The sequence below is a fragment of the Hordeum vulgare genome, chromosome 1H, assembly GCF_904849725.1.
Source record: "Hordeum vulgare subsp. vulgare chromosome 1H, MorexV3_pseudomolecules_assembly, whole genome shotgun sequence".
NCBI lineage: Eukaryota > Viridiplantae > Streptophyta > Magnoliopsida > Poales > Poaceae > Hordeum > Hordeum vulgare.
In genome coordinates, this window is record NC_058518.1 from 357,226,340 (window position 1) to 357,246,010 (window position 19,671).

Sequence of the window (19,671 nt, forward strand, 5' to 3'; positions counted from 1 at the left end):
CTTTATATAGTGGGGGAGGGAATCAGACCGTTACCCCCACTTATAGCCCGAGCCCAGCGGTACTACCGCTGACCCTCTAGCGGTACTACCGCTGGCTGCAGCGGTACTACCGCTGAGCCCATGGTAGCGCAAAGATTCTACCGGGCCAACCACCGCCAAGAAAGTCTTCGCAAAAATGTCCGACGCAGTACAACCGCAAAGAAGACGGTACTAAAATCTTGGAGCGGTACTACCGCTGACCAGGGGCGGTACTACCGCTGGGACAGCGGTACTACCGCCAGCTCTAGCGGTACTACCGCTAGGGCCAACGGTACTACCGCCATCTCTAGCGGTACTACCGCTAGGGCCAGCGGTACTACCGCTAGGTCCAGCGGTACTACCGCTCGCCACTGAAATAGCCATAACTATCGCATACGAGCTCCGAATCGAGCAAACCCAAGCTTGTTGGATTCAGGACGACAAGAGCTATCCAAACAGCGATGAAGATGCCAATGATCTAGAGATGTGAGACCTCTAAGAATGAAGAACCGGCAAAAACTCCAACATCGAAAACATCATAGTAGTTGCATATGGACTCCGTTTTCGATGAACTCGAGCTTGTCATGAAGATGACCATAAGATCTAAAACTCACAAAGAGAAACACCAAATAAGAACCAAGAAGTATGATGCAAGGATGCAAATGGTTTGAGCTCTCAATGAACGATACGATCAAGCTACGCACTTGAGAGCCCCCATTGACAGTACAACAATCTATCCTAAACAGAAAACCTATCAAGGGCAAACCTATACCTTGCACCTCGTCCTCTTGAGCTAGATGATGATGATCTTGGCTTCCTCAAGATGGACCACCTTTCTTGATTGCGTTGGCTTGATGAAGACTAGTTGATTGCTCCCCCATACTCACTATGGGTGAGCCACTCTTCAGCATATCTTCATAAGTCCATTGCCACCACAATGGACGGCAAGCTTCAAGCATGATATCTTCGTGCTGATCCACTTGAACTTGCACACCGCAATCTTGATGACAGTCACCACTTGACGTCATCCTTCATGGGTTGTATGAGATCTTCCTCTAGACGCAAGCCCATGGAAACACACCTAACCCCCACATAGAACTCCCACAAAGACCATGGGTTAGTACACAAATACGTACTGGACAATGCTTACCATACCATGGGATCACTTGATCCCTCTCGGTACATCTTGTACGCTTTGTGTGTTGATCATCTTGATTTACTCTTTGTCTGAGATCTTGACCAACCTTGTGTCTCTATGACCATTCTTTGGATAATACCTTGAATACCATCTTGGTCATCATATAAACTCCTTGAACCCAACATATGGACTTCAAGAAGTGCCTATGGACAAATCCTATAAATGGAACTTAAGGCAACCATTAGTCCACAGGAATTGTCATCAATTACCAAAACCACATATGGAGATATATGCTCTAACACTTTGTTCTCGTACATGTATTCTATCTCATACTTCATGGCCTCCGTCCATTTGTTGGAATCCGGGCCCACCATTGCTTCTTCATAATTCGCAGGTTCATTGTTGTCCAACAACATTATTGATAAGACAGGATTACCGTACCACTCAGGAGCAGTACGTGATCTTGTCGACATGCGAGGTCCGATAGATACTTGATCCAAAGTTTCATGATCATCATCATCAACTTGCTCCTCAACCGGCGCCGAAGCAACAGGGGTTTCCCCTTGCCCTGCGCCACCATCTAGAGGGATTAGAGGTTCGACAACCTCATAAAGTTCTATCATCCTCCCACTCAATTCTTTCGAGAGAAACTCCTTCTCAAGAAAAGCTATGTTTTTAGCAACAAACACTTTGCCTCGGATTTGAGATAGAAGGTATACCCAACTGTCTCTTTTGGGTAACCTATAAAGACGCACTTTTCCGCTTTGGGTTCCAGCTTTTCAGGGTGGAGCTTTTTGACATAAGCATCACATCCCCAAACTTTAAGAAATGACAAGTTTGGTCTTTTGCCATACCACAGTTCGTATGGTGTCGTCTCAACGGATTTTGATGGTGCCCTATTTAAAGTGAATGCACCTGTCTCTAATGCATAACCCCAAAACGATAACGGCAAATCGGTAAGAGATATCATATATCGCACCATCTCTAATAAAGTACAATTACGACGTTCGGACACACCATTACGCTGTGGTGTTCTAGGCGGTGTTAACTGTGAAACAATTCCACATTGTCTTAAGTGAGCACCAAACTCGAAACTCAGATATTCACCCCCACGAACAGACCGTAGGAACTTGATCTTCTTGTTACAATGATTTTCAACTTCACTCTGAAATTGCTTGAACTTTTCAAACATTTCAGACTTGTGCTTCATCATGTAGACATAATCATATCTACTCAAATCATCAGTGAAGGTGAGGAAATAACGATATCCTCCGCGCGCCTCCACACTCATTGGACCACATACATCGGTATGTATGATTTCCAACAAGTCACTTGCACGCTCCATTGTTCCGGAGAACAGAGTCTTAGTCATGTTGCCCATTGAGGCATGGTTCGCACGTTTCAAGTGAATCAAAGTCAAGTGACTCCAAAAGTCCATCGGTATGGAGTTTCTTCATGCGCTCTACACCAATATGACCTAAGCGGCAGTGCCATAAAAACATGGCGCTATCATTGTTAACTCTAACTCTTTTGGTCTCAATGTTATGTATATGTGTATCATCGCTATCAAGATTCAATATGAACAATCCTCTCACATTGGGTGCATGACCATAAAAGATATTACTCATAGAAATAGAACAACCATTATTCTCTGACTTAAACGAGTAACCGTCTCACAATAAACAAGATCCAGATATAATGTTCATGCTTAATGCACGCACTAAATAACAATTATTTAAGTTCATAACTAATCCTGATGGTAACTGAAGTGAAACTGTGCCGACGGCGATTGCATCAACCTTGGAACCATTTCCCACGCGCATCGTCGCTTCATCCTTCGCCAGCCTCCACTTCAGTTCCTGTTTCGAGTTGCAAATATGAGCAACAGAACCGGTATCGAATACCCAGGCACTACTACGAGAGCTGGTCAAGTACACATCAATAACATGTATATCAAACATACCTGATTTTTCCTTGGTCGCCTTCTTAACAGCCAGATACTTGGGGCAGTTGCGCTTCCAGTGACCCATACCCTTGCAATAATAACACTTTGTTTCAGGCTTAGGTCCACCTTTGGGTTTCTTCATCGGATTGGCAACAGGCTTGCCGCTCTTCTTGGAATTACCCTTCTTTCCTTTCCCGTTTCTCTTGAAACTAGTGCTCTTATTCACCATCAACACTTGATGCTCTTTACGAAGTTGTGACTCTGCGACTTTCAGCATCGCGAATAACTCGCCGGGTGACTTGTTCATCCCTTGCATGTTTATAGTTCAACACAAATCTCTTGTAGCTTGGTGGCAGTGATTGAAGAATTCTGTCAATGATAGCCTCTTGCGGGAGTTCAATCCCCAGCTGAGCTAGACGGTTTGAGTACCCAGACATTTTGAGCACATGTTCACTCACAGACGAATTCTCCTCCATCTTGCAAGCATAGAATTTATCGGAGGTCTCATATCTCTCGATCCGAGCGTTCTTATGAAAGATAAACTTCAACTCCTGGAACATCTCAAATGCTCCATGACGCTCAAAGCGGCGTTGAAGTCCCGGCTCTAAGCCATACAAGACTGCACATTGAACTACTGAGTAGTCCTCCTTACATGTTAACCAAGCGTTCTTAACATCTTGGTCAGCCGTAGCGGGTGGCTCATCTCCTCGCGCAGCATTAAGGACATAATCCTTCTTCCCAGCTTGCAGGAGCAACTTAAGATTACGAGCCCAGTCTACAAAGTTGCTTCCATCATCTTTCAATTTAGCTTTCTCTAGGAACGTATTAAAATTCAGGGTGACTGTCGCGTGAGCCATTGATCTACAACACAAGTATGTATTTTCAAAGTCGACTTAGACTATGTTCAAGATAATTAGAGTTTAACTAATCAATTTACTTGCTAAACTCCCACTCAAAAAGTACATCTCTCTAGTCATTTGAGTGGTACATGATCCAAGTTCACTAACTCAAGTCCGATCATCACGTGAGTTGAGAGTAGTTTCAGTGGTAAGCATCTCTATGCTAATCATATCAACTATACGATTCATGCTCGACCTTTCGGTCTCTTGTGTTCCGAGGCCATGTCTGCACATGCTTGGCTCATCAAGCTTAACCCGAGTGTTCCGCGTGTGCAACTATTTTGCACCCGTTGTATGTGAACGTTGAGTCTATCACACCCAATCATCACGTGGTGTCTCGAAACGACGAACTGTAGCGACGGTGCACAGTCGGGGAGAACACAATTTCATCTTGAAATTTTAGTGAGAGATCACCTTATAATGCTACCGTTGTTCTAAGCAAAATAAGGTGCATAAAAGGATTAACATCACATGCAATTCATAAGTGACATGATATGGCCATCATCATGTGCTTCTTGATCTCCATCACCAAAGCACCGACACAATCTTCTTGTCACCGGCGCCACACCATAATCTCCATCATCATGATCTCCACCAACGTGTCTCCATTGGGGTTGTCGTGCTACTTATGCTATTACTACTAAAGCTACGTCCTAGCAATATAGTAAATACATCTGCAAACACAAACGTTAGTTTAAAGACAACCCTATGGCTCCTGCTGGTTGCCGTACCATCGACGTGCAAGTCGATATTAACTATTACAACATGATCATCTCATACATCCAATATATCACATCACGTCATTGGCCATATCATATCACAAGCATACCCTGCAAAAACAAGTTAGATGTCCTCTAATTTGTTGTTGCATGTTTTACGTGGCTGCTATGGGTATCTAGTAGATCGCATCTTACTTACGCAAAAACCACAACGGAGATGTGCAAATTGCTATTTAACCTCTCCAAGGACCGCCTCCGTCAAAACCAATTCAACTAAAGTTGAAGAAACGTACACCTTCCAGTCATCTTTATGCAACGAGGTTGCATGTCAATCAAAGAAACCAGTCTTTCGTAAGCATGCGAATAATGTCGGTCCAGGCCGCTTCAATCCAATAATACCGCTGAATCGAGAAAAGACTAAGGAGGGCAGAAAATCGAACATCACCATCCACAAAACCCTTTATGTTCTACTCGAGATAACATCTATGCATGAACCTAGCTCTCATACCATTGTTGGGGAACGTTGCATGGGAAATAAAAAAATTATACGCACACGAAGACCTATCATGGTGATGTCCATCTACGAGAGGAGATTTGGATCTACGTACCCTTGTAGATCGCATAGCAGGAAGCGTTAAGAAACATGGTTGATGTAGTGGAACATCTCATGTACCTCGATCTGCCCCGCGAACCGTCCCACGAACCGTCCCGCGATCCGTCCCACGATCCGCTCTGATCTAGTGTCGAAAGGACGGCACCTCCGCGTTCAGCACACGTACAGCTCGACGATTATCTCGGCCTTCTTGATCCAGCAAGCAAGACGGAGAAGTAGATGAGTTCTCCGGCAGCATGACGGCGCTCCGGTGGTGGTGAATGATCTACTCCTGGAGGGCTTCGCGAGAGCTCCGCAGAAATACGATCTAGAGGTAAAACTATGGTGTCTAGATCTGAGTTGCACGTGGCAAAAGTTGTCTCAAATCAGCCCTAAATCACCACTATATATAGGAGGGAGGGGGAGGACGCTTGCCTTGAGGGCCAAGCCCTCAAGGGTGCACCGGCTAGGGAGGAGGAGGAGTCCTACTACAATCCTAGTCCAACTAGGATTGGAAAGTGGAGTCCTTCTCTTCCTTCCCACCTTTCTTTTTTTTTGGTTTTCTTTCTCTGGCGCATAGGCCCCCTTGGGCTGTCCCACCAGCCCACTAAGGTCTGGTGCGCCACCCATAGGTCCTTTGGGCTTCCCCCGGGAGGGTTTCCCCCCTCCCGGTGAACTTTCGGAACCCATTCGTCACTCCCGGTACATTCTCGGTAATGCCCGAAAACTTTCCGGTAACCAAATGAAGGCATCCTATATATCAATCTTTGTCTCCAGACCATTCCAGAAACCCTCGTGACATCCGTGATCTCATCCGGGACTCCGAACAACATTCGGTAACCACACATATAACACAACTATACTAAAACATCGCCGAACCTTAAGTGTGCAGACCGTGTGGGTTCGAGAACTATGTAGATATTCCCCGAGGTACTCCTCGGTCAATATCTAATAGCGGGACATGGATGCCCATATTGGATCCTACATATTCTCCGAATATCTTATCGGTTGAACCTCAGTGTCAAGGATTCATATAATCCCGTATGTCATACCCTTTGTCCTTCGGTATGTTACTTGCCCGAGATTCGATCATCGGTATCTACATACCTATTTCAATCTCGTTACCGGCAATTCTCTTTACTCGTTCCATAATACAAGATCACGTATCTTACACTTAGTCACATTGCTTGCAAGGCTTGTGTGTGATGTTGTATTACCTAGTGGGCCCCGAGATATCTCTCTGTCATACGGAGTGACAAATCCCAGTCTTGATCCATACTAACTCAACGGACACCTTCGGAGATACCTGTAGAGCACCTTTATAGTCACCCAGTTACGTTGTGACGTTTGATGCACAGAAGGTATTCCTCCGGTGCGAGTGAGTTATATGATCTCATGTTCATAGGAACAAATACTTGACACACAGAAAACTATAGCAATAAAACGACACGATCAATATGTTACATTCATAGTTTGGGTCTAGACCATCACATGATTCTACTAATGATGTGATCCAGTTATCAAGCAACAACACTTTGCACATAGTCAAAAAACCTGGACTATCCTTGATCAACTGGCCAGCCAACTAGAGGCTTGCTAGGGACATTCTTGTGTCTATGTATCCACACATGTATCTATGTTTTCATTCAATACAATTATAGCATGGATAATAAACGATTATCTTTAAACAGGAAATATAATAATAACTATTTATCATTGCCTCTAGGCCATATTTCCAACACTTCGGTGGGTGCAACGGTCGCGAGGCTTCTCCGTTTTGGTTGATTCGTCGTTGTCGGCATTTGTTTATTTTGTATTTTCTCTCTCGTTTCTTTTGGACGTGACTGTGCCGTTTTCGCCCCAGCACCTATCGTCGGTTGTATCAGTGTTGGTCGCTTTGTAATACAAAATGAGGGAAACTCTTTTACGGAGATTCCTACTCATAGAGTATGAGATACGTGACATCTCATTTCTTATAAGTTTTCAGTTCCTATAATTTTCCTACCTTATGAACCAAAATCGCAACGTATATTATATTCTTTTCGAGTGCAAAACAGTACTCCTGTCAAGTCTAGGGACAACATGCAAAAGAATTAGAGGCATACATCTTAACAAGAACTCCAAACAATTCCCATGATTTTAACTTCAATATCTTATTTCCAGGTTTGCCTCTCCCATCTAGTTTTGATACTTCCAAACCATACATATTCGGTATTTAATAGCTAGGGCATAGCCATTTCTAGCATGATTTATTTGTTAGAGAATTTGAGGCACATGCAGGGGAACGTGTTACATCACAAAAAAATACATGCACGAATGTCCAAGGACCACTGCGGATTACACCAACCGATGATCTCACCGACGATCTACGCAATGGAAGAGGAAGAAGAATCGATGTAGCTTGCCGATTTTGGCAGCTAGGTTATACCTCTCAACCATAAAAATTGTCTTTGGGACGATCCGATCATCTAACGTTGAAGTAGATGACACCTCCAAGGCATCCACACATATCGATCTAGCAGTATCGCTGCATTCCGTGGAACCCAACACAAAGAAACTCCAGAAAGAACTAGAAATGAGATAGCATAGCAGCGTATGAGTTAGATTGAATCTACACACACACTCTCTCTCTCATACACACAAACAGAGAAGCAGGGATAGGTAGAGTGGCTAGTAAGGGTGGCGTCCAGGGAGGTTTTTCTTCTCTTAGTGTGCCCCATCCCCAGCTATATATAGGTGGACGGGGAGGGGGCTCGGCCGATCTAGAGGAGGAGTTCCCTAGGACTCCTGTCAGCGATCAACTTGTGCCCCTCCCAAGTCAATGGGGGAATCCTACTAGGACCGTTTCAAAATATTTTGGAAGGTTCCTAAACCTTCTCAACATTTATGGAAGCTCATGGGCTTTCAGTACATATTGGGACCTTCTTGGGTGCTCGCAAGGCCTTCCGGGACACTTCTAAGAGTATCCAAAAACACTTCCACATGTCTCCTCTCTCAATCTCATTATCTCAAAGTGATACTACATAACACTAGTCATTAAGCGTGTGATCCTATAGATTCAAGAATATGTGGTATGTCGAGAACATCTTTTGGCCAATAATTTGTAGTGGGATTTGGACACATATACTAACTCCCACATATCAACAAATATCATTATCAAGCAAACTTTTCTTTCCAGTACAATTCTCTTTCCCTAGCAAAATATTACATCCAACGAGTCGGTCCCTAATAAGGAAGACAAATATATGTGCTTTATGTGTTAGTCTTTGGATCAATAGTTGACATGCACAATTCACAATGTCATAGTATTACATCAGATATTAAATCTTTAATGCATTACATAAGTGCTTAGCTTAAGGCTAACTTATAATACCATGTATCAAAAATACATTATTATCGTCTAGCAAAAGTTGAGTATAATTCTGTAACCTACTTTCTATCTCTCATTTGATACAAAATTCCTGCAACGTGATGTGTTGGATGCACATGGGTCAATACATCAAATGTATTGACAATTTCATCGAAATAACAACAAAACTAAATCATAATTTTGAGGTAGGTGGAGGATGGTTTCATTTTTAGAAAGTAGTAGTAGTTTTCTCTCCATTGATATAGGTGGATCTACTCTACACATACGACATAATGGTAAAGCCCCAGCTATGTATAGCTTACAAGACACTTTCGATGAATCCCTTGTCGTAGTCTTGGACACGAATGTAAAGCCCCCCCTCCCCATGTAGTCTTATTCCAATGTTCAAACCATCATTTTTTAGTTAAGAAACTTATGGTGATGAGATCAAGTTGACAATTCTTGGCCAAGTTGCTCAAGTTCTCCACACCAAGGATGCGACTAATGATGATTAGTTTATACACCAAAACCGTGTGTAGATCATTGTCTGGCCTTCCCTCCACATCTGAGCATATATAATTTTGTGACTTTCTTCTAGGCAGGTGATACGTCTCAAACGTATCTATAATTTTTGATGGTTTCATGTTGTTATCTTGTCATCTTTGGATGTTTTATGTACCTTTTATATCTTTTTGGGACTAACTTAGTAATTCACTGCCAAGTGCCAGTTCCTGTTTTTTCTGTGTTTTTTACTCTTTTCAGATCTGATTTTGGAACGGAGTCCAAATCATTGCCATAGATGACGTCACGACTTTGCGTGGTTCTATCAATTGCTCGACAGTAATTTGTTCACCCACCGTCTACTTGCTTTCATGAGAGAAGCCACTACTGAACACTACAGCCCCCGGGTCTATTCGCATCTATCGTTTACACCTTCGCTTTTACTTTGCTTTGTTACTTTGTTGCTTTCAGTTCTCACTTGGCGAACAATCTATAAGGATTGACAACCCCTTCATAGCGTTGGGAGCAGGTTCTTTGTGTTTGTGCAGGCACTTGTGATACTCCTTCACTGGATCGATACCTTGGTTCTCAAAACTGAGGGAAATACTTACCACCGCTGCGCTACATCACCCTTTCCGCTTCGAGGGAACACCAACGCAAGGCTCCAAGGCCACGGGGGAAATCCTTTGCACATTTGACTAGGAAGTCCCTTAAGGCGTAGCCGTAGCAGAAGGACTCCTGGTGCCGTAGCACGTTTCTGGCGCCGTTGGAAGGTCTTTTGTTGCAGTAGCAGAAGTATTTCTGGCGCCGTTGCCGGGGAAGGAGAGATCTATCCAAGTAGGTCTCACAAACTCATCTCCTGCATTTACTTTTTTTCCAGTTGCATCTCGTTTTCCTCTCCCCCACTTCACATTTGCCGTTTTCATTTGCCTCTCTCCTTTGTCGTTTTCTTTTGCCTTTTGCCTTTTTGCCATTTTCCTTTGCCGGTTTTCTTGCTTGCTTGTGTGCTTGTTTGTTTGTTGAAGTCATCATGGCTGAAAACACCAAACTTTGCGACTTCTCGAGCACTAATAATAATGATTTTATTAGTACTCCGATTGCTCCCGCCACTAGTGCGGAATCGTATGAAATCAACGCAGCTTTGCTGAATCTTATTATGAAAGAGTAATTCTCTGGCCTTCCTAGTGAAGATGTCGCATCCCATCTCAATACCTTCATTGAGCTTTGCGATATGCAAAAGAAAAGAGATGTGGATAATGACATGATTAAGTTGAAGCTTTTTCCTTTCTCGTTGCGAGATCGCGCAAAAACTTGGTTTTCTTGTTTGCCTAAAAATAGTATCGATTCTTGGGATAAGTGCAAAGATGCTTACATATCCAAGTATTTTCCGCCGGCTAAGATCATCTCCTTACGTAACGATATCATGAATTTCAAGCAACTTGATCATGAACACGTTGCACAATCTTGGGAGAGGATGAAGCTTATGATTAGAAATTGTCCCGCTCATGGCTTGAGTTTGTGGATGATTATACAAATCTTTTACGCTGGCTCGAATTTTGCTTCTCGCAATATCTTGGACTCCGCCTCAGGTGGAACATTCATGGAAGTCACGCTAGGAGACGCTACAAAACTCCTAGACAATATCATGACCAACTACTCTCAGTGGCACACTGAAAGGTCGCCTGCTAGCAAAAAGGTACACGCTATAGAAGAAATTAACTCGCTTAGTGCTAAGATGGACGAGTTGATGAATTTGGTTGCTAGTAGAAACGCTACCGTAGATTGAGAGTATCAACGCTAGTTTGGACGTGAATTTTGTTGGTAGGAACAATTTTGGCAACAACAATGCTTTTAGAGGAAACTATGTTCCTAGGCCTTTTCCTAGTAACTCCTCTAACAATTATGGCAATTCCTACAACAACACTTTTGGAAATCACAACAAATTACCCTGTAATTTAGAGAGTAATATCAAAGAGTTCATCAACTCTCAAAAGATTTTCAATGCGTCCATAGAGGAAAAACTACTCAAAATAGACGATTTGGCTAAGAGCGTTGATAGGATGTCTTGTGATATTGATGCGTTGAAAGTCAGATGCGCTCCTCCCAAGGTCAACTTGGATGAAACTTTGAAAGCTATGCGTGTCTCCATGAATGAGAGCAAAGAAAGAACAGCCCAAATTCGGGCTAGACATGAATGGTTTAAAAGGGTGCGTTCTAGTGATGCAAATCACGAAGATCTTAAAGTGCTTGGTGTGTCTCCTCTTGAATCTTTGTTTTCGCATGTCAAAACTATTGATGAAGGGGCTGGATATGAACCCACTTTGGTTGAAAAACGCCCCAATGATTCGGAGTCCACCTATCTTGATGATAAAGGTGTGAAGAGTGGAGTAGAATAAATCAAAATTTTGGGTAGTAATTAAACTCCCACTTTGGATTTCAAGGAATTCAATTATGATAATTGATCCTTGTTTGAATGCATTTCTTTGATGCAATCCATTGCAAACTCTCCGCATGCTTATAGCCAAAGCAAAGCCTTTACCGCGCATATCGTAGATGCTACGATGAAATCTCTTCAAAAGAAGCTCGAATTAGAAGTCTCTATACCTAGAAAACTTCATGATGAGTGGGAACCTGCTATCAAAATCAAGATCAAAAACTATGAGTGCAATGCTTTGTGTGATTTGGGTGCTAGTGTTTCCGCAATTCCAAAGTCTTTATGTGATATTCTTGGTATTCATGAGATTGAAGAGTGTTCTCTTAATTTGCATCTTGCGGATTCTACTGTCAAGAAACCCATGGGAAGGATCGATGATGTTCTTATTGTTGCTAATAAGAACTATGTACCCATGGATTTCATTGTACTTGACATAGATTGCAATCCTTCATGTCCCATTATTCTTGGTAGACCTTTCCTAAGGACTATTGGTGCTATCATCGATATGAAGGAAGCGAATATTAGATTTCAATTTCCCTTAAAGAAGGGCATGGAGCACTTTCCTAGAAAGAAAATAAGATTGCCTTATGAATCTATGATGAGGGCTACTTATGGTTTGAGCACCAAAGATGACTATACGTGATTCCATCACCTTTTGCCTAGCTAAGGGCGTTAAACAAAAGCGCTTGTTGGGAGGCAACCCAACGAATTTATCCTTTTTCTTTCTGTTTTGTGTTTTCCACACTTTCATAATTCTGTTATGATTGTGTTTTTTGTGTTTCTTTTTGCGTTTGTGCCAAGCAAAACCGTTATGATTAATCTTGGGGATGATCGTTTGGTCATGCTGGAAAAGACAGAAACTTTCTGCTCACGAAAAGAATTTCCGTTTTTTTCTGTAAGAGATTTTGAGTTTATTATTTTTGTTGCTGATTGCTACGCAAATTCTTCAGACTGTCGTAATTTTCGGAATTTTTGAAGTACCAGAAGTATACGAAATATACAGATTGCTACAGACTGGTCTGCTGTTAACACATTCTGTTTTTGTTGTGTTGGTTGCTTATTTTGATGAAACTATGGGTAGTATCGGGGGGTATTAGCCGAGGAAGATTGAAAATACAGTAACCCAACATCAGCATAAGTAGCATTTAAGTTTGCTACAGTACCTAAGGAAGTGGTGGTTTGCTTTCTTATACTAATGTTATCACGAGTTTATGTTTAAGTTTCGTGTTGTGAAGTTTTCAAGTTTTGCGTGAACTTATGATGGACAAAAAGATAAAGAGTGGCAAGATCTCAAGCTTGGGAATACCCAAGGCACCCCCAAGAGATTCAAGGATGTCGTAAAATCCTAAGCTTGGGGATGCCCCGGAAAGGCATCCCCTCTCTCGTCTTCAATCCATCGGTAACGTTACTTGGGGCTATATTTTTATTCACCACATGTTATGTGTTTTTGCTTGGAGCGTCTTGTATCGTAGGAGTATCTTATTTTTGTTGTGTCACAATCATCCTTGCGGCACACCTAGAAAGATATACATGCACTCACTGTGATTTCATCGAGCTTCACTTATATCTTTTGGTAGACAATTCAGCTCACATGTGCTTCACTTATATCTTTTGAGCTAGATATTTTTGCTCCTTGTGCTTCACTTATATCTTTTAGAGCACAGCGGTGCGTGGCTAGGTAGTCGATCTATGCTTTGAAAGTAGTCTCAAAAGGGGTAGTTATCCAAAGGGATACGAAAACTTCCACCTTCATGTGCATTGAATAGTTAGACAAGTTTGATTCATCTCAATTAGTTTTGAGTTGTGGTTTTGGTAATATTGAAGTTATGCTAGTAAGGTGTTGTGGATCTAGAAATACTTGTGTTGAAGTTAGTAATTCCTGTAGCATGCACGTATGGTGAACCGCTATGTGATGAAGTCTGAGCATGATTAGTCTTTTGATTGTCATCCTTTGTGTGGCGATCGGGATCGCGCGATGGTTTATACCTACCAACCCTTCCCCTAGGAGTATGCGTTGAATGCTTTGTTTCGATTACTAACAAAACATTTGCAAAAAGTATATGAGTTCTTCATGACTAATGTTGAGTCCATGGTTTAGATGCACTTTCAACTTCCACCATCACTATCTTCTTAGTGTTGTGCAACTTTCGCCGGTGCACAAAACCAACCATTAGCCTCCCTCAAAACAGCCACCATACCTACCTACTATGGCTTTTTCAAAGTCATTCCGAGATATATTGCCATGCAACTACCACCATGACATGTGCCACCACGTCTACATTGCCATTGCATAATCGTAAGATAGCTAGCATGATATTTCCATTAATGTCTATGCCATGCTAGATCATTGTCACGGTACATTACCGGAGGCATTCCATATAGAGTCATCGTTGCTCTAAGTTTTGAGTTGAAAGTGTGATGATAATCATTGATGGAGCATTGTCCCATGTGAGGAAATAAAAGAGGCCAAAGATGCCCACCTAAATAAAAAAATAAAAAAGAGGCCAAAGAGTCCACCAAAAAATAAAAAAAATGAGAGAAAAAGAGAGGACAGACAATGCTACCACCTTTCCACACTTGTGCATATTAAGCACCATGATCTTCATGATTGAGAGTCTCTCGTTTTGTCACCACCATATAGCTAGTGGGAAATTTTCATTATATAACTTGGCTTGTATATTCCAATGATACGCTTCCTCAAAATTGCCTTAGGTCTTCATGAGCAAGCAAGTTGGATGCACACCCACTAGTTTTATTTAAGAGCTGTCACATACTCTTAGCTCTAGTGCATCATTTTGATGGCAATCCCTACTCATTCACATTGATATCTATCGATGAGAATCTCCACAGCTCATTAATATGCCTAGTTAATGTGACCATCTTCTCCTTGTTTTTCTTGCAACCTCCACCACACTCCACACCACTTATAGTGCTAAAACCATGGCTCACGCTCATGTATTGCGTGAGAGTTGAAAAGGTTTGAGAAAGTAAAGGTGTGAAACAATTACTTGGCCAATACCGGGGTTGTGCATGATTTAAATTCGTTGTGCAATGATGATAGAGCATAGCCACACTATATGCTTTTGTAGGGATAACTTTCTTTCGGCCTTGTTATTTTGAAAGTTCATGATTACCATGCTAGTTTGCTTGCATTATTATTGTTTCCACGTCAATAGCAAACTATTGTTTTGAATCTAATGGATTTGAACATTCACGTCACATAAGAGGAGTTACAAAGGACATCTATGCTAGGTAGCATGAAAGCATCAAAAATTCATTCTTTATCACTTCCCTACTCGAGGACGAGCAGGAGTTAAGCTTGGGGATGCTTGATACGTCTCAAACGTATCTATAATTTTTGATGGTTTCATGTTGTTATCTTGTCATCTTTGGATATTTTATGTACCTTTTATATATTTTTTGGGACTAACTTATTAATTCAGTGCCAAGTGCCAGTTCCTATTTTTTCTGTGTTTTTGGCTCTTTTCAGATCTGATTTTGGAACAGAGTCCGAACGGAATAAAATCCCCGAAATGATTTTTTCCCGAACGGAAGAAGATCAGGGGGCTTGAGGGCCAAGCCAGGAGGGCTACAGGGGGGCCACAAGCCCCCTATCCGCCACCAGGGGTGGCGGCCAGTAGGCTTGTGGCCTCCCTGGCGCCCCCCTGACCTAGCTCCTTCGCCTATATATTCCCTAAAATATAGAAAAAAATCAAGGGATCCACGAAAATACTTTTTCGCCGCCGCAAGCTTCCGTTTCCGCGAGATCTCATCTGGATACCCTTCCCGGTGCCCTGTCGGAGGGGACTTTGGAGTTGGAGGGCTTCTTCATCATCAGCATCGCCCCTCCATTGACTCGTGAGTAGTTCACTTCGTACCTACGGGTTCGTTGTTAGTAGCTAGATGGCTTCTTCTCTCTCTTGGATCTTCAATACAAAGTTCTCCATGATCTTAATGGAGATCTATCCGATGTAATCTTCTTTGGCGGTGTGTTTGCCGAGATCCGATGAATTGTGGATTTGTGATCAGATTATCTATGATATATATTTGAGTCTTTGCTGATTTCTTATATGCATGATTTGATATCCTTGTAAGTCTCTCCGAGTCTTGGGTTTTGTTTGGCCAACTAGATCTATGATTCTTGCAATGGGAGAAGTGCTTGGTTTTGGGTTCTTACCGTCTGGTGACCTTTCCCAGTGATAGTAGGGGCAGCAAGGCACACATTGTGTAGTTGCCATCAATGGTAACAAGGTGGGCTCTGTCATAGATATGAGATTTTCCATCTACATCATGTCATCTTGCTTAAGGCGTTACTCTGTTCTTTTGGACTTAATACACTAGATGCATGCTGGATAGCGGTCGACGTGTGGAGTAATAGTAGTAGATGCAGAAAGTATCGGTCTACTTGTTTTGGATGTGATGCCTATAGATATAATCATTGCCATAGATGGCGTCACGACTTTGCGCGGTTCTATCAATTGCTCGACAGTAATTTGTTCACCCACCGTCTACTTGCTTTCATGAAAGAAGCCACTAGTGAACACTACGCCCCCTGGTCTATTCACATCTGTCGTTTACACCTTCGCTTTTACTTTGCTTTGTTACTTTGTTGCTTTCAGTTCTCACTTGGCGAACAATCTATAAGGGATTGACAACCCCTTCATAGCGTTGGGAGCAGGTTCTTTGTGTTTGTGCAGGCACTTATGATACTCCTTCACTGGATCGATACCTTGGTTCTCAAAACCGAGGGAAATACTTACCACCGCTGCGCTACATCACCCTTTCCGCTTCGAGGGAACACCAACGCAAGGCTCCAAGGCCACGGGGGAAATCCTTTGCATATTTGCCTAGGAAGTCCCTTAAGGCGTAGCCATAGCAGAAGGACTCCTGGTGCCGTAGCACGTTTCTGGCGCCGTTGGAAGATCTTTTGTTGCGCTAGCAGCAGGCACCAAACATCAACCACCGGAGCATGCATTAATGACCCAAGAGTATAGGGGACCAATCGTACTCCTTCCAATAAGTAAAAGTGTTGAATCCAACGAGGAGCGTAAGTAAATGATAAGCAGTTTTAGTAATGTATTCTTTGCAAGCACTGAAAATAGTAGTAACGTGTAATTTGATAGCGATATAATTCGTAAGAAGTGACAACTAACAAAGGTAGCAAGGTGCAGCAAGGTAGTCCAATCCTTATTAGATAAAGGACATGACAAGAGTGTTTATTATAGTGAGCAAGCGTTCTCGAGGACACATGGGATTACTGTCTAGTCATGCCTACCATGTTTGAGTTTATTCACGTTCACTACTTTGATTAATTGTAATGTGGGTGGACCGGTGCTAAGGTGTTGTTCTTACTTGAACAAGCAACCCACTTATGATTACCCCCTCTCGCAAGCATCCACAACTATGAAGGAAGAATTAAGATAAATCTAACCATAACTTGAAACATATGGATCCAAATCAGCCCCTTACAAAATAATACATAAACTAGGGTTTAAGTTTCTGCCACTCTCGCAACCCATCATCTACTTCCTATTCCACAATGCTTTCCTCTAGGACGAAATATGGTGAAGTGTCATGTAGTCGAAATTCACATGACACCACTAGAGGAGATACAACATGCGTGTCATCAAAATATTGAACGAATACCAACTTCACATGATAGTTTACAACAAGACTTCTTCCATATCTTCAAGAACAATAGTAACTACTCACAAACCAAGTTCATGTTCCAGATAAGAGGCGTATTGAATATGCTTAAGGATCTGAACATATAATCGTCCATCAAATAAAGCAACTAGCATCAACTACAAGATGTAATCAACACTATTAGCAACCCACAAGTACCAAATTGAGGTTCACGGACAAAGATTGAATACAAGAGATGAACTAGGGTTTGAGATAAGATGGTGCTGCTGAAGATATTGATGGAGATCAGTCCTCCCACGATGGAGGGAGTGTTGGTGATAACAATGACTTCGATTTTCCCCTCTCGGGGGGAAATATCCTCGGCGAAATCGCTACGTCGGAGATGAAAAGTGCTCCTACCCAGGTTCCACCTTGATACCGCGACGCTTTGTCCCAAAAATTTTCTTTTGATTTCTTTTTATAGGGAAAATAGCACCATATAGGAGAATATGGGCCCTGGAGGCCTGCTGGTGGAGCGACAAGCTAGGTAGGCGCGTCCCCTCAGCTCATGGCTCTATAATGGGCCCCCTCCTCGTATTTCTTCCGCCAGTTATTTTCATATATTCCAAAATAATTGTCCGTAAAATTTTAGGTCATTTGGAGCTGCGGAATATCCAACTATATTGTAACCTTTTTAGGTCCAGAATTCGAGCTGTTGGTAATCTCCCTCTTCAGATAATTAAGACAGAACAAGCATAAGAATTGCATCGTAATGATCAAGAACATTATAATTAACGGTAGGAAATCACGATACAAATTGGACATATCAACTCCCCCAAGCTTAGACCTCCCTTGCCCTCAAGCGAATACCAAACTCGATAATCATGACCACATGTTTAGAGAGAGAGGAGTCAATAAACAAAATACAAACAAAGTATCATCATGATCATTATTATAACAACAAGTACTCATCATAAACTTCTCATATCGTAGAAACAATTCATCCCAAAATTCAAAAGTATAACAATGTTTTTTTTAAAACTATCAAACTATGTTTCAAGCCATCAAAGCAATTGCAATTCATCACATTTACAAGGAGAGTCTTATTAAGAGCTCTTCAATTTAGCAAATTCCACATACTAAACCATCATCTAGTCTTCTATGATTACTCGCACTCAAAGCATATTTTTACAATAAATAATTTAAATCAAACATAGAGGAATATAGGGGCTTTATGTTTTTCCTCCCAACCTATTTATCTTAGGGATATTTTCAACAATAATAAATTATGACAACCTACATTCAACTGGATATATGTATCTGGATCTTTCCCCACCACATGATGCTTGCTAGATAGAGTTACTAAGGAATGGATTCAATTGACTCTTGCATAAGAATTGAAATTTAACATAAGCATGAACATAAATTGAAACGTTACAACATAGGCCCTTCGTAGAGGGAAACCGAGGTTGTCATGAGCTTATAGTTATTGGATGAACAATCTCTTAATGCCAAGGAACATCACTTTATATTGCCCTTATGATACCAACCTTTATTATGCAGTCTGTCGCTTTTTATTTTGTTGCCATCACAATTTCGTACAAAGTTTATTTCCCTTATGATAAAAGATCACACATATTTAGGAGCATTTTGTATTCCTTTTTGCACCAATAACAACTTACTTAAAGGATCTTATTCAATTCATAGTAAGATATGGTGGACTCTCATGGAAAGAAACTGGGTTTAAGGGTTTCTGGATGCACAAGTAGTATCTCTACTTAATGCAGAAATTTGGCTAGCAAAGATGCACTAGTAGAAAATGGCCCATTTGTCCCGGTTCCAGAGGCCTATTAGCCCCGCTTCTGGAACCAGGTCTAAAGAGTCGGGACTAAAGCCCAAAACTTTAGTCTCGGTTCGCTTACCAACCGGACACAAGGGTCTCCACGTGGCCGTTGCGGGGAGCCCAGGCAGGAGGACCTTTAGTCCCGGTTGGCCGCACCAACCGGGACCAAAGGGCATCCACGCGTCAGCATCTGGCAGGAGATGGGTTTTTTGTTTTTTGAAGGGGGGGGGGGTTGTGGGGTTTTGGACAGTTAATTCAGGGGTTTCATATTAAGTTAGCTAGCTAATAGAGAGAAGTTTCCTCTCTTGCTCTGTGCTTGGTCGATGCTAGCTACTATACATATAGAGAGAACTGATGCTAGATAATAAGAAAATTAAGGAAACCATTAATTACACAAGATCGTCATGCTGAACATATATAAAGAGAAGTGACATCTCTTTCTCCGTGCTTGGTCGAACAACAAGTTTTCGTATATCTATCTGACGTTACTTCATATATACAATATAACATCTTTTACAATCCCTAACATCATCTACCTAACATCCAATCACAAATCCACATGGTATTCTCTGTCTTTAGATATGACGTGGTCAAGAAAGAATCCCGCC